We start from the raw sequence: 25,517 nt of genomic DNA on the forward strand, positions 1-25,517 counted from the left end.
AGAAAAAGTATTTTGGGCTAAGATTTCTAAAAGTGATGTTGTACCAAGTGTAGAGACCAGGTGTAAAAGGCTTTGTGACACAGCACTGAGGATCGTGAAAATTAAGCACCCTTTATATTCTCTGTTACTAACATGGCATTTACCAGGCTTGCAGAAAGGGAAAAATGGTGGTAGAACCAGTGCAAATCTCACTTATTGTCGGACCCAATCCTTAGCCGTTAGTATAAAATGATGAATCTTGACTTCTGTTGGCTGAGGAGCACAACTTTGACAGAAATTTCCCTTCCCGAGGTTAATGTATAGTGACAGGATCTGATCATTCTTGAGAACTCAGCTCCATTCAGGCTGAGCTGAGTGTGCTTCTTTTATGTTATTAAATGGTAGAAAAGCTTTCTCTGTGAGAGAAAGCACTCTCCAGAAAAATGTTACAGATTTGGAATCTAAATTCCTATATCTTTTTCTTCATCCCTGATTATGGTCTTGTCAAGGAACAGTTGTCTGCCCAAAGCCATTTAACGCAGAAAATTATATATATTGTTTGCATCACATTTACAGTATTTCTCTTATTTAGGCTTTTCATTTCAGCACAGGGTGTCATTAAAATGAGGTATTGTAACAATGACTTTCAGTTAGCTAAAGTTCTTTGCTGACTGTAACTTTAACTTCTCCACTTTTAAAAGTAAACATTTAACCTGTGCTGAGGCCTAATGACTATTGTCAAGAATCAAGAATACCTTTCCTTTTTTCTATTCTGATTTCAGTCAGACCAGCTTTTTAATTTTACAGAATTTTAATGGAACTTATGAAATTCAAATACAACCTTTAAGCACTCCTTTTGTGTTATTTTCCATTTGCCATCTCATAAAGAGTCATTATTAATGAGTTTATTCACCTGAATTAAAAAAAAGACCAAATATCTCAGTTGTTCACAATATAAAAAGAATACACTACAGCATTTCCCAGAATTCTTCTATTTTCCTTTTCCTTTTCCTTTTTTTTTTTTTGGCAATAAAGGAGTGGTCCCCTAGAAAAGAAAATCTGAACAATGTTTTTTTTAGGCATTGCTATTGAAGGCAATCATGATACCACACTGGGTTTTCATGTTCCTTCTCTGTACATGGTGACATGGAGCTATGCAGCTATTATCAAAGCATGTGTCCTCTCCTTTGCCACTGTTAATAGGGACATGCCAATCTCTGGAAGCAGAATGGGTTATCTACAATTACACTAATTTTTCTTCTAACAGATGTAAATGGAATGGCATTACTCAAAAAGCAGAGCTGATTGTCTCTTGCTGTTTGGCAAGATTGATCTCTATAAGCAAAAGATGAGTTTTCTTTCCCATCTTCATGTATGTGAAATGAGATTCCAGTTAGTGATGCATCACTGTGTGCATGATGAGAAAGCTGCTTCCTGATGCACATTACTGTGTGTAAGAGAGGAGGGAAAGGCAGAGGTGGAGTTCCAGGTGTCTTATGATGTGTATCCCCTATTGCTGCTCTATGCCCAGAAATTAATTTTGTGCCTTTAAACTGAGCCCAAGAGGAGGGAGGGAAAAAACCAAGTGAAGTTTTCAAAACAGTTGTTCAAGGACACAGATACACACTCCTCTGCGTCCTGCTGCTGCGGTAGAAGAGCGGAGGAAGCACCCTGCTTGCTTTTCAGCCAGCTTTCGGCTCCTTTTCTCCAGAGGGAGACTGAGAGTTGAACTTTGTTTTCCTGGGACTTCAGTTTTTTCCCTCCTTCTCTTCTGGGCTGTTTCAACATCAGAACACACTGGGAGAATTTTCCACCGAGGCCCTGGAGGTGGGCCCACACTGACCCAGGTCCGAGGAGGAGGAGAGAGATCACACCTACAGAAGGACTCTGAAATCTTCCCAGGTTTCTCTCCACAGCAAGAGGTTTTATTATTTAGAATTATTATCCTTTTCCTGTGTGTTTGTTAAATAGTTTTTATCTCTTTCACTTTCCTCCAAGGAAAATTTTTTTCCCGAACCTGGTAGGAGAGGGATGGTTGTAACCTGTCTTCTATCAGAGGATATTTTCCTCCAAATTTGTCTAAACTGGCACACAGGTCATATCCAGCTAAACTGCCGTGTTATCTGGCAAAAGAGAGCCTGCAGCCCCTTGTTTTCCTTCACATCCAGGTGGACCCTCCAACCTAAATGGGCAATCTATCAGTCACCTGTGCTACCTAACCAACTAACTCTCCTGCAGGAGACAACTAATTTTAGATACAAAGGAGCAGCATGTATGCTCTTTTCCTTACTGTATTTGGCATCTTGCCATGTCTTCTTTGTTGAGGAATACATTTAGTGCAAGTAGCTTGGTTTGCAAGCTGAAGCGAGAGCTGCAGAGGGAACTCTGGGTGTCCGGAGCCCCAGGCAAGAGGAGGTGAACTGCCGACACTTTGCATACCAAAGGGCACGGGGACTTGTGCCCCAGACAGGTGAGTGGAGGATCAGACTGAGCAGGACTTTTACACTAATCTGTGAGGGTATAAAAGCCATGGGGTTCCTTTGTTCGAGTTGCTTCCTCGGGGGCACCAGCTCAAACTGTTATTTTGTTACTGCACCAGGATTAAATTAAGGATTGAGACAGCTGAGACACTGCTATGGGAAAGCTGAGTTTGGGCCAGTTGAGGAGACCTAGTGTGACTGTGTGAGTGTGGGGGGTGAGCTGCCAAGGGGCCACAGTCCCAGCTCAGGGGGTGTGAGTGGGACTGCCAGAGTGGTTCCTGGGTGGTCAGACAGGGACGTTTCCTCAGCATCTCCTGTGCTACCAGGTCTGTCAGAGCTATTCCCTGCACTAGAGTTGTTCTATTGTATTTTTTCTTTCTTTCTCAAAAGAGTATTTTGCTGCTCTTGCTAAATGTCTTCTGCAGCATTCAGAAACTGCGACATTAAAAAAAAAGTCAATTTTCTGTTATTGGAAGAATTTTGATAAACACCTCAGGCATTATACACTGAGTTTTGAAGAGGAGAGGGTTTACAGCTATGTATTTTATGAGTCTTTTGTTTTTAAGGGAGGTTTTCCTTTTAACTCTGTGTTGCGCCTCAGCAAAGAAACTAGACTTGGGAAAAAGAAACCAAAAAAAGAACAACAAAATGAAACTCAAACCAAAACCAAACAACCCATGCTTTCCTCATGCGGTTCCTGTTCCAGCATGCAAAACCCACTGTCTTGGGGTGACTTTATGATGTGTATCCCATATTGCTGCCCTATGCCCAGAAATTAATTCTTGTGCCTTTCTATGTCTTTAAGCTGAGCCTGAGAAGGGGAAGGAAAAAAACTGAGCAAAACTTTTTCAAAGCAGTTTGCAGCTTGTCCAAGGTCACACAGAGATAGCGACTTTTCTTCCCACCCAGCTTTCAGCCAGTTTTTTTCAGTTTTTGTTCCTCTTCTTCTCCAGAGAGAGACTGAGAGTTGGATTTTTTTCCTTCCCTGGAATTTTGGATTTTTCCCTTTTTTCCGTGGATTGCTTCAATATCAGAACACATTGGGAGGACTTTCCACTGAGCACAGAGGGCCTGCCCCTGGACCAAGCCCCAGCTCCGAGGAGACCAAAGGGAGGACTCTAACACTTTCCCAGGTTTTTTCTTCACAGCAAAAGATTTTATTGTTTAGCATTATTTTCCTTTTCCCGTGTGTTTGTTAAATAAATAGTTTTTATCTCTTTCACTTTCCTTCGAGGAAAATTTATTTTTTCCCGAACCTGGTGGGGGGGAGGGGTGGTTTTGCCTTCTCTCAGAGGATATATTTCTAAATTTGACCAAACTGGAACACCCACCCTTTTCAAAGCATCTGGCACATCTATACAGACAGATGCAGCCAGTCCAAATTCATTCTGCCCACCCTGCAAGCTGACTGGCTTTCCTCCAGCTCCCATCCAAAAACCATGTGGCTGTGATGGAGCATCACTGAGCCTGGACTAATAAACCTGACCTCACACACAACATTATGGAGCTCTGTGGCTTCTGGCCAGGATGAGGTTGTCTGCTTGCTCAGAGCATGAACAGAATAGATTCAGCTCTGTCTGTGCTTGTGCTTAGAGACTCCTTTTGTGTTTCTTTGTTAGGTTCATTTTCACCAAAACCCCATCCAAATAATATAAGTCCCCTCTTTAGCCCTTGGCATACTTTCATTCATATAATCTGCTGAGTATTTGTACTCATCCATTGTTGTTTACAGTCCAAGCAAGAAAACATCTGAAGTTAATTCTTATTCCAATCAAATCTGTAAATCATTAATACAGAAATAACATGCATGAGAATCTTGGTGTGACCCAGCCCCCTGTGGGGCTAGGGCAGCGTGATGCCAATCAATCCCAGCCCATCCCCTGGATTGAGTTTCCCGAAGAGGCAGACTCAGAGGGTGGGTCGAGGGGCGGCTCGGAAGCCTAAGCTGCACCCCCTGGGCGGTGCCCGGGTACAAGCCGCCTCCCCTGGTTCGGGAAAACTCCCGGTTACTCGGTTGTTCATTGGTTCTCTGTTACAACTCCCACCTCTCGGTTCCCCCCAGTGGTTCTTGTTAAATTGTATTCTCCCCCTGGCTTGTAACTCATTGGTTGTTTTCCCCTTTCACCGGGGTTTTCAAATTCCCTATAAAACTGAGGACAAGCCTCAGTATCCCATCCCTTCACATTCCATCCCATCCCATCACATCGGATTCCAGCTTGTTCGGGTTGCAAAACTTCTTACAATAAACCTGTTAGACCAGAACAGCCTCTCTCTTCCTTTGTCTCCAAGCTAACGTGAGTCGATGCCATCGGCTCTTGGTGTGTTTGCCGAGAAGCCAGCTAGCTAGCTCAGCCAGCAGCACCCTTCCTGATGCCGAAGTCGCTTCAGCGACCCGCAGAAGTAGCGCAGCTGGACTGTCTCTGACCTGGGGCACACCAGAGCTCATGCTTTGAGCACCAAACCCTGTGTTATGAGAACAAATTTGCCTAACCGTTCAAATAAAGCAGTAAAATAAGGAATGACAAAGGAGAAAATAGGTGATTCTGTTCTTTGCTTCTAATCTTCTTAAGAATTTAATTGTTGAATCCCAATCTCTTAGTCTCACACATCTTCCCAAAATTCCCCCATGCTCCCTATTCCCGTACTGTGGGGCTAGAAAAACATCAGCATAATGGAGAGGGCCAGGAATTATAGGAGATTTTAATGAGTGATGGATATTCTCCGTAGGTAAATAACTCTGAGAGCCCAAAGGCAGGATATGAGAAGTTCTTAGAGTTATTGTTCTGCTTTAGTTTGGGACAGGTGACTTTTCACAAATGTTACTACTCATAACAAATATGAGTTGAGGTTCTCATAGTAGATAAGAGTTCACTTCCAGACAGAATCCTTGCAATTGTATTCCCTGCATATTTTAACATCTTCACCAATCTGGGGAATGACATCAGTAGTGCCAATAAATTTTCTTGTTCACTCCAAGCATGACAAATTTTTCTAATGGATTAAAGAGCTCTGTGTGCTATTAAGATACAACAGTTGACTGATGGCATGCCTTCCCAAATAATTCTTTTTTATGTGAGTGGTGCTTAAAATACTATCTTAAGTCAGCACTTAAACTTAACCAAAGTTTATTTCCACAGTATTTCAGGATTTATTCTCTCTTTAATCTATTACCTTATTCTGGAATTCTATAGAAAAAAAAAATAAGGTTAGATCTTACTTCTTAATTTTCTCCATGAAGAGAATAAATATAAAATCTTAATCTCAGAGAAGGAAAGAAAATAGAAAAGGGGATTGAGACAGACTTGTTTATTGGTAGGAATCTCCACATATCTAGTAAGTAATCAGAGGTTATATGGTCTGCTGTTTTGTGCAATTTGTGCAACTCTGAGTAATAAAGTTAAATATGAAAAAGGCCTTTCACTTGTATGAAGGCCCTTTGTCAAATCTCTTTAAGCTGAAAGAAGTAAAAAAACCTCTAATGTACTGCTGAAAAGTCATAGAACTAGAACCAAATACTTCTGTCTTCCCAGAGTGTGCTCGGCAGAGGTCAGTGTCCTGTCTGGGTACAAGGTCAGCATTGGTGTACTTCAGACAGACTGAAAGCAGCTCTAACTTCATCCTGCATGCTGAGACACAGTTGGACTGTGGAAGTGTGCTGGACTTTCTGTCCTTCCACTGTAAAATTATTGAAGAAGGTGAGCATGTTTTACAGCAGCCCCACTTCCTATGTAGCCATTTGATTTGGGTGTCTGAAAGAATACATCCAGGAAAGACAGAAAGATTGGGTATGATACAAAACTCTCTCCAAGACTTGTAAGCTATTTTATATAGTTAGTATAGAAAACACAATTTTAACTCCTACATTTTTCAACCAGCTGCTGTGGATTTCTTAGAACTGTCTTTCGTAGAAATCGCTTTACTTTCTTTGAGTCCCTTGCTTTTGTTCACAATCCCATATCTGTACTCAGAGTCGTTATGTTTTTCCACACCTGAAGGGCACCTGTAGACACCACCGTCATTCTGTATGACTTTTATTACAGGGTTAGAGAAACAAGAAAACAAGAAATAAATCAAGCAAAGACTCCCTGAAGGAGGGAGTGCATGTTTTTTCTCTCATATAGCAAAGCAGACCTGTGAATACAGCTGATTGATAGAAATACAGTATCTGGAAAACAAATTTGCTTGTATTTACCTGAAGCTGTTTTCATCACAGATATTTGAATTGTCTACATGACACATGAAACATGCTGTACAATTTGCAGAACTTGTAATTTGTTTCAATTAATGCAACCCCATGCTTAGCAGTAATGAAAGAGCAACAGAAGGAAATCTGTGACCTCAATTGTATCTTACAGTTCTAAAGAGTAGTTCTACACATGAAGAAATTAAATGAACTCAACTCAGATTATAACATAATATCATTGGGTTGGATATAAATACCTTAATGAATATTTAGAAAGCTATACATGAAAGCTGAGTGCTTGTGACTTACATAATCACTGCAAGACCTGAAAAATGTTCACAGATGAATAACAGGGGTAAAGAAACACAGTGGAAGCTTAGACTAATGAAGTTGAGGGTTTGCCTTAAGAAAAAAAAAGTTAAATTTTTTTACAGGTTCCAATATCTATAAGTAAAAGGCATTCTAAGGCCTGCAGGTTCATATTTCTACAACCTCATTCATTAAACAAGTTCTTTAGTGCTAAATGAAGATCTGTTTAGTGTAAATATGCTCAAAAATTTTTCATTTCATGAAGATAAACCTTCAGGAAGAGCCATTTAAGAAGAACCTATGTTGACCTTTGGCAATTGTGGTTTATAGGCAGATTTGTTTGATAGGTAGGAAAAAAATTCAATATCAAAGGACACAACTAAATGAAATATTAAATATTTAATATACAGAAGATGAAAAAATGCAGAAGTGCTAACCATAAACATATATATTGAAATGCACTAAATGAAATTTTAAAAGCTTTCATTGCTATCTCTAAAACCTTTATAAATTGAAGCATGGAAGAACAGGGGAGTCAGACAAATAAATGAAAGGAAGAAATAAAAAGACCCACAACTTTTCAGAGAACAAAAATAAAGAAAATATCTGAGAATTGTAAAAAATGTTCACTCAGTTAAAAGAAGTAATTCTTGACAGAAAGACCCAGGTATAACTACTAAGCACCCATCGAGGTCAATGAAAGACCCTGATGAGATGCCAAGAGTTCACTGAAGGAATTGGTTGAAGGAATTAACTCAAGTTTTACTTTCAATAGTTATAAAACTCATAAAAAATATTGGCTTTTTGGAGTTGGAAGGAACCATGGAATTGGTTGACATATTTGTAATGAGGACTCTTGAGGAAGAGAATCAGTCAATTCCATGTAGAGGTGAAGAAAATGCTCCCACTGACACAAGCAATGTGCTCTTGATGGAACATGGTAGCTTTCGTCTGCCACAAAATTCATTTCTGCAATCGTTCCGCTAGACACTGAACAATCCCCATGACTTAGCTTGGTGATGTAAAGTGATGGAACTTGGATATTAAAATGAAAAAAAGAATAAAATCCTGGGCAACATGAAACATGAAAACCAGAAAAAAAGCAGAGATATGCTATGAGAAGAATCTGACTGAAGACAGCCAAACTGCACAGATGCAATCAAGGAGTTCTCAAGGAATCCCTCTGGTTTGCAAAAATAATGATTTGTGATGGAGAAGCAGCTGGAAGCCAGGCACACTATCTTAGGGCAGCAAAAATAAATCCAGACACTTATATAGAGACACTGAAATTGCTGTCCCTTAGGTCTTAAAATCCCAGAGTATATCAGACATCATTCACTACTTTAAATAGAATATAAAACTCCAAATAAAACATTTTGGCAGACTCTGAATAAAATGAAGAGACCTGAATAAATGTTAGGATTACTTTTAAGAAAATTCTCAGCCTACTCACAAGGTGCAACATAGAAATCCGACCCATTTTTAAAGTCTGAGATGTATTAATTTTTAAAACTTCATATATCCCTCTTTTACCCTCCATTATAATAATTAAAGTGTACTAAATGAAATGGCATTGTGTGAAGTTACATAAAAGAAAATTCTCAACAAAAGAGAGCCTTTTAAAGGCTGTTACCACTAAGTGTGATTTAAGTCTGATTTCTTCCATCAGAACAGATGATGAGCAGCAAATTGCCTGCAGTACTTGCAAATTGAACAGAAAAACCTGCTTATTGACCACTTAAATTGTTTTAGAGCAGATTGATACATCTCAGTTATTTATGTGAATAAATATCAAGAGAATAACCCTCTCATTTACAAGAACTCCCAAGTGGTAGCTGCCTGGAACACAGAAAATAATCACAATATCAACAGCACATAGATTAGATACAAGCATCTCTTGAACAGCATAGCCAAAAACATTCAGCTTGAAAAGTGTAGCATAGAAGCTATTTTGAAAGTTAGGGTCAGAGTCTTCCACAAGAGGGTGGCTGAACATGAAAAACAAGCAACACTTTTGGGAGGCATGTTAGGTAAAACTGCAAATATATTTTTAAAAACTAAGGAATCATTTTGAGCAATAATTTTCAGAATCCACAGGAAAGAAGGTACTATCTTCGTCTTCTTTTAAAATAAGAAAAAGATTAAGCTTCACATATTTCTGATTAGCACATTGGGAGCTAATCCTGCCTGTGTCATGATATAATGCTCAGGATCCCTAACACATAAAAAACTCCCTCATTCTACCATCTGCTACAAAGCTTATCAAATTCAGAACAGTATTGCATTATTAGCCAGTCTGCTAAAGGAATCATAGTTGTCCAGCAGAGAGAGAATTTATTAGTTCTTAAAGTTATATTTTGTCATTTAAACAAGAGCAGCAGCTGGAATTTATCTTAAATTTCAACTCAGATGATTTTTGTCCTAATTAAAATACCTGCACAAGGTATATAAGGAATGAGCATCTGGAACATATTCCAAATATGTTATTATTTTACTGCTGAAAGATTTAGATTAATTTCGTCTCAAATACTAAAATCTTCAATTAGTATATAAATGGATAGATAGAGAGATGATCTAGTTGAACATGTTCCTGCTTGTTACAGTGAAGGTTGGACTATGTGGACTAGGCCCCTTCCAACCTAAACTATTCTATGATTGGATGGAGGGATGGATGGATGGATGGATTGGTGGATGGATGGACGGATGGATGAAATCTGTAGTCCTTCTCTGTGGCCTGACTGAAGTCACTGCTCCCACCTTCATGTCACTGGGAATATCTGAAGAGCCATCCCAGGGTACATGAAGAACTGTGGAAGACAACTTCCTTTCAAATGCCAATGTAAGGGCTACCTTATGCATAGCACAGTTACCAGGGGCCAGACAAAAATGTTCCTTGATATGGGCCTATAGATTAAATAATTTTAAGGAAGCCTAATATTGCATCTAACAGTCCAATGAGATTATCATGGCCTATGAAGATCACTAGAAGACATTGGTTTATACCAAGACCTCCTTTCAGCTCCAAAATTGTTCAGAATTTAAAAGACATAATTATTACAGCTGGTGAAGGGGGTCAGTGGCTTTGACCCAGGAAGAGGTGACCGGTCCGGGGAGATGGTCCCGAAAGGAATCACCTTCCCGAGGCCCGGTGTCTTCCTCTCAGCTGCTGGCAGGAGGGCCCTTGCAGAGGCTGTCAGCTCTTTAGTGATATCAGCTTGTGATTCCAGCTCAGCTCTGCAGGGCAGCCTCCAGGCCAAGCCAGACCAGAGAGAGAGATGAGAAGGGTCATGTGGCTGGTTCCACACGAAGGTAGCTTTATTGTGGGTCCCCTCTGGCGAAGGGAAGCCAGGGACGAGAACCCTCTCTGGGACGGGCCCCAGAGAGCTTGCTTTTATAGGGTTACAGGGGATCAGCAAGGGACCAATGGATTACAGAGGATCTGGGATGGGAACAGGCCAATGGGTTACAGAATGATCTGCATAGTGTCTCCCAAAGGATTGTGGGTCTACCTTTTCTCGCCATGACCAAAGTGGTTGCCTTTCCAGGGAGTCCTGCTGGGCGATTGTGAAATTTCTTATTTCAGCAGAGATCCCTCCAGGGCAGGGGCTGGGCATACCCCACACATAATGATACCTTAAATCTCTCAGATTCTTCAGCTCTGTCAAAGCCTTACAGAACCTCACTCCTGTACCAAAAGGGCTTTAGCAAAATGTCTTCCTGTCTGGCAAAATATCAATGTTATTAGAATATATATATATTATATAGAACAAATGTAGATAATAAACAGTAATGTGTGCTGAATAGGCCAGTATTTTTTCAAGAGCTTGTATTGGCTTTATGTGGAAAAGCAAGGGAGGAGCTACAGGAGTGATTTCTCTGAGAAGCTGCTAGATGCTTCCCCTATGTCTCAGCCAAGGCTGTGACAATCAGTGACAGTGTGTTCCGGTTTGGCCAAATTCAGAAATATATCCTCTGAGAGAAGGCAGGTTACAACCATCCCGCACCCACCAGGTTCAGGAAAAAATAAATTTTCCTCGAAGGAAAGTGAAAGAGATAAAAACTATTTATTTAACAAACACACAGGAAAACATAATGATGCTAAATAATAAAACCTCTCGCTCTGCTGAGAGAAACCTGGGAAAATTTCAGTGTCCTTCCATAGGTCTCTCCCTCTCCTTGGAGCTCAGAAGGGGTGGTGGGCCCACCTCCAGGGCCAAGGCCTTGGTGGAAAGTCCTCCCGATGTATTCTGATGTTGAAACCATCCAGCAGAGAAAAAAGGAAAAAACAATGAAGTCCCAGGAAAACAAAAGTTCAACTCTCCAAAGAAAAAGGAGCTGAGGAAAAAAAACTGCTGAAAGCTGACTGGAAAGAAAAGCAAGCCGGGTGCTTCCCTTCCCTCTCGCTCTCCTGCCGCAGCTGAAAAGAAAAAATCACTATCTAAGTGTGACCTTGAACAAGCTGCAAACTGCTTTGAAAAAGTTTTGCTCAGTTTTTCCTTCCCCCTCTCAGGCTCAGTTTAAAGGCATAGAAAGGCACAAGAATTAATTTCTGGGCATAGGGCAGCGATATGGGATACACATCACAGTCACCCCAAGACACAGTGTTAGGCACCTCTGGGATAATGTATTTTAAAAGGGAAAAAAACTTCTGTGCAACAGCAGCTGGAAGAGATGAGTGAGAATATGCCAGAGAAACAGTCTGGCAGACACCCAGGTCAGTGAAGGAGGGGAGGAAGTGCTCTAGATGCTGGAGCTGGAATTCCCTTGCAGTCTGTGGTAAAGAACTTGGTAACACAGGCTGTGCCCCTGAAGCCCATGGTACATGGTGGAATGGAGATCCCCCTGCAGCCTGTGGAGGACCCCACACTGGAGCAAGTGGATATCCAAAAGAGTCTGTGACCCTATGGGAAGCCCATGCTGGAGCAGGCTCTTGACAGGACCTGTGGACCCATGGTCAGAGGAGCTCGCAATGGGTCAGGTTTGCTGTCAGGAATTGTGACCTTGTGGGGGAAGCCCCCTGCTGGAACAGACTGTTCCTGGAGGACTGCACCCCATGGGAGGGACCCAGGCTGCAGCAGTTCATGAAGAACTGCAGCCCATGGGAAGGACTCCTCTTGGAGACGTTCATGAAGGATTGTCTCTTGCGGGAGTTACCCCATGGTGGAGCAGGGGAAGAGTGTGAGGAGGAAGGACCATCAGAGGCAATGTGTGATGAACTAATCACAATCCCCATACCCTCTCCTCCTGTGCTACTCTGGGGAAAGAATTAGAGAAACAGGGAATGTATATGAGCCGAGGAAGAAGGGACGAATGGGGGAAAGTGTTTTAAGATTTAGGTTTTATTTCTCACTCCCCTATACTGATTTAATTGGCAATAAGTTAAATTAATTTCCCTCAAGCTGAGTCTGGTTTTGACTGTGATGGCAACTGGTGCTTGATCTCTCTCTATCCTTATCTCAACTCATGAGCCTTTCTCTATATTTTCTATCCCTGTCCTGATGAGGAAGGGAATGACAGACCAGTTTTGCTGGTCCAACACACCACATAGCTATTAGGATTTCCAGTGTGTGCACTGCCTGTATTATCAAAGCCAGTCAAACAGTGGTCCAATAGGCCTGTACAAGAACCTTTCCTCTGGAGTGAGTAACTCACTGTATACAACTATTTAAACTTTGTGGGTTTTTTTTCTGCTGAGCCTGAGAAAGTTTCTCTGCCAGTTATAAATTATAGGAAAGGTAGGTTTTTGTGAAATAGTCATTTTAGGTACATGGCAATATATACGGACACAAAAACTTTTCAGATAGAAACTGTCTTTGGTCTTAATAGCAAAAGAATGCAGTTCTTCCCTCCCCCCAAGTGTTAGAGAAGCAACCTTATAAAAACTTTTCAGAAATATTTCTTTTAAAAATGTTTGCTATTGTACCTTTGCTACAGAAAGAAAATTTTAGTTTGTCATGTTCCTCCCTGGCCTCCCCCAGGGATGTGAGCAAATATTTTGACAGAAGCTGATCAGGAATGGGACACATTTTACATTGCTTCAGTCATCCAAATCTAGGGCAACTAGTCTAAGATAACTGCATAAGCTCCCTGTGCAAGATAGGAATAGAAAGCAAAAGGGGCACAGTGTTCCTCATCCCACCTCTCAGATGCTGCTATGGAGCAGGGTAAACCATCCACCAGCAATGCACAATTTCTTCAGGTACACAGCTGAGGGAGTACAGATTATTAGTTTAGACAAGTTAGCTCTCAAATCTCTCTCCAAATGAGAAGAGAGCTCGAACATGTTTCATAGTCTTCACCTAAACACTAACAGTCATTAGCAGTTTAGTTAAACAGCTGACTAATACAGTCTATTTCAGTGACTATGGTACTTATGTGGTGCTTGTTCCTCCTCCGAGTCCAGAAGAAATTATCACAGACACTGTGTTATAATGGATTATCATAGATATCATTACTGCTATTATACTATTTCCTGACCATTCCCAAATTTGTTTTAGAAAACTGAAATGTACTTCAAAGGAAAAAGGTGCTCTGAAGAGACATGTAACTATCAGGTGAAGCAGCCATATTTATCGTACCCAATACCCCAAGCTATATCCAGTTGTAACTAAAGATGAAATTTAAAAGGAGGACAGGAAGTTGAAAAAACCCCCTATTTACTTTCATCTCTGCAATTCCAACCTGACCATTAGCTTTTATATGGGAACATATGGTCAATATTTCTTGAGAAAAGCCACTATTTCAGATGTCAGAGGATGGTGTAATGTCCCTTCTGTAATACTCTTTTTTGTCAATGTAACTATTATGTAACAATGTAACAAATCTTATTCAGGAGAGGAGAGGAGAGACAAGCATTTCTGTTACTGAATGTCAACAAAACAGTATAGATGGAAACAATTGTCTCATTGTCTTATACTTGTTCAAACTGCCCTCGACATTTCTATTTTGATTTTTGGAGCACATAAGATGTACATTAGCATAGGTTAACCCTTTTGGTTGCTGATACTTTATAAGTTTCGCTTATCATAGGTTACCATGATGCACCTTGCGAAGCAGAATGTGTAATAATTACACCTGCTGACAACAACACTGTGTCCTTCCCTGCAGAGCTGAAATAGTTGGGAAGGCAAAGAATAATTGCGTGTATCTTTATGTTCGATTGCTTAGGAACAATACTTTGACAAGGCCAGTATTATTACTATTTTGAGGAATGAGTCCACAATTAGTAGATGAAAGTCAGGAAAAGATCACAAGAAACAGTTTATTCAAGAGTACAGTAATGTTTCTGCTGAGTACTTTTAATGGAAATCCATTTTTAAATGTTTAGCTGAAAACTGTAATAGATATTAAGATGTGTCTGCAGAACTCTTTATGTTAAAATAATTCCAATTGATTTTTTTTTTGTATTTCTGTTATAAAACTTGTTTTTGTAATATTTAGTACAGCACTGCTGTATTCTAATTCTCTACTTTAGAAGGGAAAGTGTACATATGGCTTTGAAATTATAATAAATTAACATCCATATTTACTCTCACTCCTTATGTTTTCAGCTGTAGCAATGTTACAGATCATAAGTTCTTTCTGCCAGTAATAGCTAATCATCCAGGTAATAATTTATCCTGGAATATTGAGGTGAACACATCCTACCCAATACATCATTGCTGCAGACCTGTCACATATTTCATACACTTGTTGAAGGTTCAGTTCCCTGCCCTGTGTTTTCAAGATCACTGAGGCATTAGGATATTCTTTTCTCCTTTTCTGTCCTCTAGAATTCTAACTCTTGAATACAGGAGGCACAGAGCATGCTGCCTTTATTCTGAATTTTCTTCAATGGCTGCCTTTGAGTCACAGAAGGCAGACACAAGTGTCTCAGACAAAACTACGCTTTTGTGAATATTGAATAAAAATTATCCTTGATTTCTGTATAGTAATGGTTTCACTACTTTTATTAAGAATTATTGGACTTAAGTCTTGCTCCCTTGCATGTGGGAGAAGGGTTTTATTCATATGTAAGAACCTACGGTTTCAGAACTCTGTTGCATGAAGACACACCAACCAACAGTGTGGGAAAAGACAGATTTTGGGTTGAGATGGCTGTAGGAATTTTCTTAATATGAATCTACTTGCAGAAAAGTTCTGTGGTAAAAGTTCTGCAAAATTTCCACTATATATTTGCAGGATGTAAACACATGAGAGAGTTCTTTAGGTATCAATTTGCTATCTATATGTGACTGAATATGGGATTGTTATATGAGTTTGAAAATACATTTTTTTAATCTGCTTGATTTTGAGAATGACAATGCCTAAAGGCTGTTTCACACCAAAAATACCAAATCTTTTATTTTTACAAACATGGCTTTTTTTGTTCTTAGCTAAGATCTGTGACAACACTTAGAGTATATATGGAGAATGAATAGAACATTGCTGGAATTTTCTACCAATTCCAAATTACGAGTGTATCTACTAGCTCCAAAACCAAGCATCATTGCTCAGATTTCAAAGGTCCAATGCATAAGACATTTTTGGACACCTTTTGACATCAGCACATTCCTTAACCATTATAAACAGTTGAATCAATTGTATGTTCGAAAAAACTTCCCCAAAAAACCAAAAAACAACCCAAAACCCAACCCAACTTAGCTTTCTAATGTGAACTGATAAGTATATAATTTTCATTTTTTTTCCACTTAAAGTACTCAGTAATCAAGAGTTCAGAAATTAATGATGTGTTTTTATAGAGCTATGTCTGAGTGTTTTTACCTAAAGCTTCATCAATGGCAGAACTGCCAGAGTAACTCCCCAAAGTTTTTTGCTTCTACAGATTTGTGCTCAATTTGTGTGTGTGGTAATGCCTCTTTCGAAGACTTTTGTTATATGTCTGTAATGACATCACAACACAATTAATTTATTAATCAGATCATAGTGGCATTCCCAGACGTCAGTTAGGTATTTTGTATTTTCTGTTTTAAACAGAGTTGTGTTGAGTAGCTAAAAAATATGAACTTCCCATCAGTGTAATTGGAAAGAAAAGCTTGTAACAGCAGGTGCTTTAATCTTGTTACAGACAAATAACAAATTTTGGAATAAATGATATAATTACACTGATCAAATATATGAGAGGGATCCAACAGCTTCACAATTTTAATCTATCAAAATTATTATATTAAAGTGAGCAAGAAAACCAGCTTTTCTTAAGCAAATCAAGTCAGATAATAAAGAAATGTGGTTTTAATGTGAGCTGTTATTCTTGCACTTTTCCACATATTTTACTTAAAGTGTGTTTCAGAATTTTATTAGTTTTAACTTTGAAATTAAATATGAATCTTTCACAGCTCAATCTTGAAAACTGCAAGTCTGTCACAGAACCTTTTTCGTTTCACTGTGTTTTCTAGTTCAGAAATGTTCATGTATATTTAGTGTTATAAGCAGAATTCTTTCCACCTACACTAAGAACCTCTTTGCCTCTTTCAGATCATTTGGATAGGCTGGATTTATTCTCCATGTAAAATTCTGTATCACAGTCAGCAGTTCTGAATTTTTTTGGAGTAATTGACAACCCTGATTAAGAGCAAAAGGTTTTATCACAAAACCTGAATATCTTCAATTTGGTTCCATATTCTGGGGAGAATATGTGTTTTATGGAAGTTTTAGTTCCTTTGTCTCATCTTTCACACCCTTTGAGGTGCAAGAGAATGATAGTGACTATCTTAATTCAATAGAAAATTATGCAATATAGAACTTACTGCTTTGTTTTCTGGTGATGGTTAAAGGTTATTGATCTCAAATTCCAAGTTCTTTTTTTTTTTTTTCAATATAACTGAGTGAATATAGTCGATCAATGTAATTCAGAGCACATACTCTTGCCACTTTATTGCAATACAGGCAATATACCTGTATATAAAATAAAAATGCACCAACAGTATGACACAGTCAGACTCTGGTAATACTAACCTTCTAAACATCATAGATACGGCATGCAAATATATTTTCTCAGAAACATCAAGTACACCAAATTTGAATAAGACTTTCCTGTCACTAGGTTGTTGTGAAATAAAATTACAAGATTTCCTATCTGGAAAATAGTATTATTAAAATAAACAGTGTGGCTACAAAAGAATCTAGAACAACAATTTTCCTGTACTCTGAAGCAGCTAAATCAAGATAGTCCATGCTATATCACTTGTGTTTTCTAACACATGCTGTCAGTAAGAACACTTAAAATGACATTTTCCAATGGAAAGGGCAGAAAATTTCAATAGCTATGTAAAGAATTCAATAACTGTTAGGAAATCTATCTTCCATCCAAAGAGGTTAACATCACTGGATATATAACTGTTCTTGGTTCCTTCATTTGTTCAATGTTAGAAGAATAAAAAAGATATCTCAACTATAGATTTTTTATTGATGTAATTTTAATGAAGCATTCAACAGTTTCAAATAAACAGATATATTTTTAGAGTCGTGGGAACATGGAGAATGAATGAAATGTCTTTACATTCTTATTACTATAATTGGTTCAAAAACTTTTTTTCCATCCCACAGGAAATTCTGACACTGTAAAATTTATTTTTATTATTTGGATTGAAAAATGAAAGTGTAGATATTTCTTAATGCAGAGAAACTTGAAAAAAAAATAGATACTTAAACATTATTGCATTTCATTTCCATGTCTTTGCGTTCCCATGCGATAAAAGCCCTATAACAAAAAATATCAAGTTCTAATATAGAAGTGAAATTAAAGTTCAAATGGAATAGCTCTTTCTTACTGAAGTAAGTGTGCCTTACAAACCTAAAACTAAGAATGTAATACTGATTTATTCCATGCTTTTCTTCTGAAAATTTTACTGATATACTGGTACTTCTCTAAAAATAATTGTTCCTAATTTATTTATAAAGACCTTAATAGAGTGAATTTATTTAGGAGTGATTTAGTTCCTCTCATTTTGAAGTAAAATTTTGTTGAAATGGGGCTGAATGCTGATACAAGTTATATTGTTTTCTCAAGATTTTTTTCTTTAAGTTTTGATACATTTTTCAGTCATTTAATATGATTATAGGATCACAAGGAGCATTTTTTTGTTGTTTGTTAATTCTTCCAATCAGTCAGTGGAACCTGTTAATATCAATTAAAGTTTTATTATGCTCTTCAGCAGAACTAGAATTATGTTTTACATTTTCTGCCTGTCCTAAAAAAAATGCATTCAGCAGATTAAATAAGTTTTACACAGTTTGTACTGGATAATAATTTTCACAAAAATTCATTTCAGGAAAAATAATAATCTTATGGCCATAAAGTTGAAGGAAATTTCAAGATGAAAATTCAAAAAGTTTTTATTTAAAAAAAAAAAACCTTCACTTTTGGCTACCCAGTTGACCTCAATTAACTTCAGAGAATGCTAGCTTTGTTCAGTTTGCATTTTCAGGCTCGTGTATATTTTAGCTGAAAATATTTGTTCTGTTCTACTTCTCAGTTATCTCCAAACAGTCTTAAAATAAAGAAGGTTGGTTTTCCTCCTTCTCATCTCACTTCCCCCCACACCTTGTTGAAATTGTTGATCGAACAATTTGTCTAAGGCTTTGCATAGCAACTGTGCCTCCCGTGCCTGCAGCCACAGATGCAAAGATGCACATTCCTATTCTGCAGGCTGAGGAGCTGATGGCATCCACAGACATGAATGTATTTGATAAGCACATTGTATTCAGGTGGGAGCTGATTGCAAAGTCCTTTGAGGCTAGTTTTCGTAGTTCTTTACTCCATGCGATTATCACTCTCACAAAGCAATTGGGGGCTCCTGAAGTGTAAAATAAGACTGATCCATCCCACAATTCTGATTCAATCCCACAATTGCAGACCTTGCTTGTTTTTCCTGCCTGTGGTTTTGAATATAGTAGATACAGAGTCAATTCCTTTCAGGATTAACAGAATCTGGAATGTAAGTATTTGGCTTAGGAGACACTTTGACAGGGAATTGGCTCACAGGTAATGATATCTAAATGGAAGACTCCACATTAAGCTCTTCTTATCCTCCCTGGTATCCTTAACAATCAGTGTAGCCTAGAGCTGACCATGGCTATCTGCATTCCTTAGGATGAGTTGAATTATTCTCCATGATTCCTTGGCTTTGCTGACTTCATTGTCTCTGCCTGTACTGGAGCTTAGACCCCTGGTTCATTTGCAGAACCTTTCCATCATGATTGGCTAGAAGTAGATGTTTGAATCAGACCTGAATCCTACACCATATTTCTCTTTCTCATCTTCCAATACACCTTTTAAAGATCCCAGTAACATCCCTGTCAGTTCACTGGTTGTAGGCATACAAAGTGAGTAAACTATTTTAACTTTTGCAGATTTTCAGGTCTGTGACTCTCCAAGCTGAGAGTAGTTTCTCTACATTTTGGCATGTGAAGTTAGACATAGATATAGATTGTGCTTTTTCTAAACCAGTTTGTGAGACAATGCATAAATTGAGAAGATTTTATTCCACTCTGATCGCGCTACATTCACATTAGAACTCTTTATAATTTTGTGCATCTTTAGCTCTGCCAAAATAGCTCTAAAATTATTCTAGTAGTTTTAAAGCCAGTTCTGCTGATGCTTTGTTTTGATGTGTGTGTGCATGTGCTGATTATTGTTGTTCTTTCTTCCTTAGGAATATATATTTAAATTTCCCTGCTGCCTCACAGTTCCCACACAATGTTTGCTTGATTGCATATTCTTTGTGGCTTCATTTGGTTTGTCTCTCTAGTGGGAGGTCCTGCAAGCAATGATAATGGACCATCCTCCCCAGAGGAATTTATGGGTAATTTTCTTTGTCATCTGAAAGATTTATGATCAAAATATTAAACATGAATAGGAAACTGAACTAAATAAATCACAGCTTAATTCTACAGATGTATGCTGATTTATTTACATGTGGATACAAGCACTCAGAGACCCCAGTTTTACTTCAGACTTTTGCTGACAGATATAGGAAGGCAGCAATTTCAGCTAGGTGTACGGGACTCTTTCATTCAGCTCACTATCAATACTAAGGTTCTTCCACAGTTTTTGATGAGGCTTTTGGGTGCAGATCCAGAAAAGTTTGTGAGCTGTGCCTGTCTGCAGTATTCAGACTACGTTAGGAACTTCATTTCACCAAAGCAACACTTAAAGTGTCGTTAGTGGGCCTCAGCAGGATAATCCAAACCACCTAAATCAGCAGTCTAGACTGTGTAAGTAGACAGTGGAGAGAAGTAAACCCTGCTCAGGGTCTATGGGTACCTACTTTGGTTAGCAAACTATTTCTCTCCCTTGGCTCCTTGGAGCTTACAAACCTACTCCAGCGTTACGATGTCCTGAGCAAGGGGCAACTTAGAGCCAGCCAAGAAATAGCAGTCCCAGTCTCAGCTGCATGCTTGAAGAGTAACCCTTGCCTGGAACAGCTTATAATCTGAAGGTTTGTGTGTGACTTTTTTCCTCCCATGAAAAATTACAGTAAAGTGCAGTAAAACCATGTCTTTGATTTTACTTTTTTTTTTTAAGTTGTAAAAGATTGCTATTACAATGAACTATAAGAGATGTTTATTACTTAGTAAGGCAATGTAAATGTTATTTTTCACTTCAGGAACAACAGCAAATGCTACTGTTTCCTGGATCTTATCTCCATATTCTGCATTCTAATATATATATCATGGATTTTCTTATATCTGTCAGTCCTCTCTGTCAGATTTTGGACTTTCTCCTGCTTTAACAGACGAGACTTTGAAGTTTCATTCAGTGCTCAACAGTCTTCTTATGTTGTGTATTTTTTTACTCACACAGAATAATGTACACAATGATTCTGACAAACTATTAACAGACATTTAAATGCTGCTAACCTTGCTTGCTGCTCCTCCTTGCAAATCTCTGTTTTAGTTGAGTCTTTTCCTGGTATATGTAAACTACACTTCAAACACTTTCTCACAGCTAGTCATTGCTGGGATCTCAGATGTCAAACAACTCAATTTTGTTTAGGAATTTCGAGCCCAGACTCTGTTCATTTTGAAGCATGCTCCTGTAAGGAATAACAAACTAACATCATGCTCCAAAAAGCTCACTGCTTGTCAATTTGTTTATAAAAAATATCTTCTAAACGTACTCTGAGATTTATTTTAACTCTGTACAAACAAATCCAACAACCATTACTATGATTTTTAAGAAATAAAGATTTGATGCTACTATCTTAAGAATTCATTTAAAGAGATATTATTTTGGACTAGGTATTTCTTCTGAAAAGGAAAGCAAACATGATTGTATATAGTTCACAACCTGAGTACTAAAATATACTGCAAACAATGAATGAAGCTCCCAAATTTTTGATGCTTGGTATTTTGTTTTTTTTCGACCAACATTATATTATCCAAAGCAGAATTCAGGTTTCTGCTTTCTCTATTTAGACACTTCCCTGTTATCATGGATTTAGTTCATCTTAAAATGATGATCATGAGTCTCAGCGGTGTTTGAGAGCTTGCTGTGGTGATTAACAAAAGCCTATTTCTATTCTGAAGTGCACTGAAGTATGTAATTAAACGTTATTCTTTTTCTCCAGATTGAAGCTGAGTTTTGAAATAAGAATGGTTTGATTGAAAACTCAGCTTTGTGAAATGGTTGAGTTCTCTCCAAGCTAAAGCCAAGTTCAAAAAGCTGATGATCTAGTTAAAGGGCCTGAGCTTAAACTATTAATAGGAAGACCTTCATGCTTACACTGCCTTTAAACTAATCTGAAGTGCTACAATTCATGATGGCTGCACATTCATTTCAACTTGATATAAAAATATACAAATACCTTTGTTATGTTTATTTCCTTGACAGACAACAAGTTGAACATCAGCCAAGGATGCACCCTTGCAGCAAAGCAGGCCAACAGCCTCCTGAGGTGCAGTAGGCGAAGCATTGCCAGCAGGTTGAGGTAGGCAGTCCTTCTCCTCTACTCAGCAGTGGCGAGATACATCTGGAGTCCTAAATTTCCAGCTGAAGAAAGGCATGATCATACTGGACCGACTTCAGCCACAGACCACAAAGATGATTAATAACATGAAGCATCTGTCATGAGTGGTTTGGAGAGCTGGGGCAGTTCAGCCTGGAGAAGAGATGCCTCATGGGGCTTATGCATTTAAAAATATCTTTGAGGACATTAAATAAAGTGGAACCAGTCTCTCCTTTGTGGTATCCAATGATCCAAGGATAAGAGGCAGTGGGCACAGTTTTAATTCCACCTAAACCTGAGACCAAAACTTGGGGGGGGTGGGTTCAGTGAGTATGGCCAGAATCTTGTAGAGGTTGCCCAAAGTGGTGGTGGAATCTACATCCTTGGAGATACTTAAAACCTTGACTGTACACCATCTGCAGCAACCCACTCTAGCTAATTCTTCTCTGATCAGCAGTGTTGGCCTAGTCCAGATGTCACTGCTACCTGACTGCCTCAGTGATTCTGTCTGTTCGTGGGTGAGTCACAGACTAAAAGGATGAAAATAAGTTTCAGTGACTAAAATAGTTTTGATGACATCAGCTGTCCTGCTGTGCCAGATGTGACCCCCAAGATGACATTACATGTTAAAAATACCTTCAGGTCTCAACAATTTTTTTTTGTCTTTTATGTTAGTATCCTTTCAAATTATTTTATTTCAATTTTTAAAATCTTCTTTATCATAGAAAGCTTTGCTGGGAAATTATAATATTCAGTCTCAAGAGGAGAAAAAGTATATTTTTCTGCCTTAAAAACATCTTTGCAAAGAAGGTATTTCCTGAGAAAAACTATGTTACAGCAAGTCATGATGATAAGACAATCTTTTTACCTGTAAGAGAACAATAGATTGTTTAGTCCATAGTTTCTTTCATGCATGATATGAGCATTTTTGTTACATTTCATGCACTCCTTGGGTCAAGTTACTAACATATGTATAGTTTAAATTATTCATCTTGGACAACCACACGGGTTTAGCAAGCAGATTTACAAAAGTGCTCTTCAGAACAAAAAAAAATATTGCAGAAGACATAAATGCTGTTGTATTATCTCAGTAAATATTAAAGATATTTTAAAGGAAGAAAGGAAGAAAGGATGATCAAATACTTTCTGTTGGCTGCATGTATTCCTTTGGTGAAGAAGCTGGTACTAGGTCTCAGAGGTGTGGCAATCTTCCTTTAAAATATTGAATATTCAGAAGCAATATATCAAGTTACATTTTATTAGTTTAAGTTCTTCTTAGTGCATATAGACTCTGCCTTCATCTATTGACATAAGAAAAAAGATTATGTCAACAACACTCCTCAGAGGTGCCTATCTATCCATTTTCTGCTTTGTTCCTTGTGCTCAGGATTGGCAGTTCAATTGTTCTGGTTTGTGACAAGAGTCAGCTCCCTGAGCTCCAATTTCCATTAGAGGTTACTTACAAAAAATGTAAGCTCCCTTTAACCTTAATAATAGAGGAAATTAAACTGCAAATAGCAAGAGTGAAGCACATCCATGACTGAATGCTTGGATGGAAGGATGAAATATGCAGAAGCAGATCTTTCACATGATTCTGTAATATGATTCAGAACATACACCATAGTAAATATTATTATTGGTTGAAGTGAAAGTATATAAATTTCAGAACTGTTGTATGAGTTTTCCTCATATTTTTAAGGAGATACTAAAGAACAGGGCATGAACATATTACATGAGCAACAATTTCAATAAGGTGATTTTTATGATACTATAGTGGTGGAATTTGTTTCAAAACTGATTCCTTGCCTAAGAATTGATTTCCACAAGATCATTGATCATCTTGAAGAATCTGATTTTTGCATAGATGTTTATGGCTTCACTTTCTACCTCCTCTGTTTTTCTTTGTCACAGGCTTACAAAACAAAGTACTATAACTGTCTTTGTCTGAAAATTAAAAATCAAAATATTCAGCCTGTACCTAAAACCAGATATCAATTATTTATCTTGCTAAGAGGAAAACACAGATCAGTTCTGTAAAACTCTTCTAAACAATTCAAAAAATTGTTATCAATGGTTTTTCAAGATGTTGTTATGGATCTTCACATCACTCAATTTTGCTTCCTGTTTATTGATGAAAGGTGAGGGGAAAGGATTGATGGCTCTGCTCACACTGATATTGTTCCAGCCCCAAGGGTTGTCCCTGGTCCTCGGTGCATGCGATGGAGCTGCACAAGACAAGGAGATTCTGCTGCCCATTGCTCCAGTGCTGTTCTCAGAGCACAATTAATTTCAGAAGGGATCCATAGGTATCAATCACACCATCTGCAGTAAGGACAGTTACAGCCAGCAAGGAGTATTGCACAGCAGGATTACAAACCTGTATAAGCCTGTACAATGCTTCTGTTCTGGACTATCTTCGGAGAGAACCCCATCTCTTTTCACTTATCCCATGGTAACCTAGAAAAAAGAGGTAAATTTAGTATCTAAATACATGTCATAGTCTGAGTCTGCTTGAATAATATGACATAAGGAATAAAGAGTATTAAGCTGGTAACTCCACTGTCATTTGAATAGTTTGCTTTTACTTGTTTTCCTAATAAACTCTGGTCTGCCCTGAAGTGCACTTTTTTGTCTTGCCATAGTATTTGAATGAGTCATTTCCATAATTAATTCTGTCTATTATTTTTCTTCTCAGAATTATCTTCTCTCCTTCTGAGTCCATTCCCTTTTTCAGGCTCTCAGAATCTCTTCCCATATCAAAGCTGTGTGGGTCTTATATTTGCACTTGGAGAAACACATGGATTTTGGATATTGAGGAATATAACTTTGCTTTTAAATTAACTTATTTAAATTTCAAAGAAAAATAACTTTTAAAAAATAAGTTGATTGTTAATTTAATCTTTTTAATTAATTTAACTGGGAGAAACTGTTTTAAAAAATGTACCAAATTGCTTTCTTTAGCTGTCTGCCTTAGCATGATCATACAGCGCAATCATCCGATTCTCATACACTCTACTTTTGTCAGCTATTGTTGTAACTTGTGTCCTGGCCTGTCCTGACCTTCTCGTGACAGACAGTTAATACCTTTCATTCCCATTTCACCAGTACAGTCAGACACTATGCACTGTACCATCTTATGGGATCTGGTCTGTTTCATCAGGGCACACTCTTACGTTTTTCAGATTCTTGGAGGCCTCTCAAAATAGTAGGTCCTTTTCTTAAACCCACAGAAGTAAGCCGTAATATTGGATAAGTGGTGAACGTGTCATGTGGAGATTGAGAGGCCAGAACAGTGATTGTGTTCCCTGTGCTGAAAAAGTAATTTCTCCAAGAACAGAGTTCAATGATGATTTCCCTGGGGTATCATGGTTCCACATGGATCCTAAATAAGACTGTGACAGCTACTTAGCAGTCTAGTCCCACCTCCCCACTTCCCATATGTTGCATCTGTCCTTGAAAGGGACTCCAGACAAAGAGCAATTTGAACCTCTTTGTGCATGTACAAAACTCTGTTTCTGTCAGTGTACTTATTACCAGAATATTAAGCCCATATGTTTAAAAACACATCAAACCCAGAAAAAACCCCAAATATCCCAAACATTATCTACCCTCTGTGGC

At 38.3% G+C, this 25,517-nt stretch overlaps 1 long non-coding RNA gene across 1 annotated transcript; it reads left to right on the forward strand.

The window, feature by feature from the left end:
- The first annotated feature begins 1,997 nt into the window (after window positions 1-1,997).
- On the forward strand, window positions 1,998-24,683 carry LOC125325562. Its single transcript, XR_007203389.1, has 3 exons — window positions 1,998-2,449; window positions 5,990-6,154; window positions 21,785-24,683. It is a non-coding gene; the product is annotated as an uncharacterized LOC125325562 (long non-coding RNA).
- The last annotated feature ends 834 nt before the right edge of the window (window positions 24,684-25,517 follow it).

The sequence above is a fragment of the Corvus hawaiiensis genome, chromosome 4 (assembly GCF_020740725.1).
Source record: "Corvus hawaiiensis isolate bCorHaw1 chromosome 4, bCorHaw1.pri.cur, whole genome shotgun sequence".
NCBI lineage: Eukaryota > Metazoa > Chordata > Aves > Passeriformes > Corvidae > Corvus > Corvus hawaiiensis.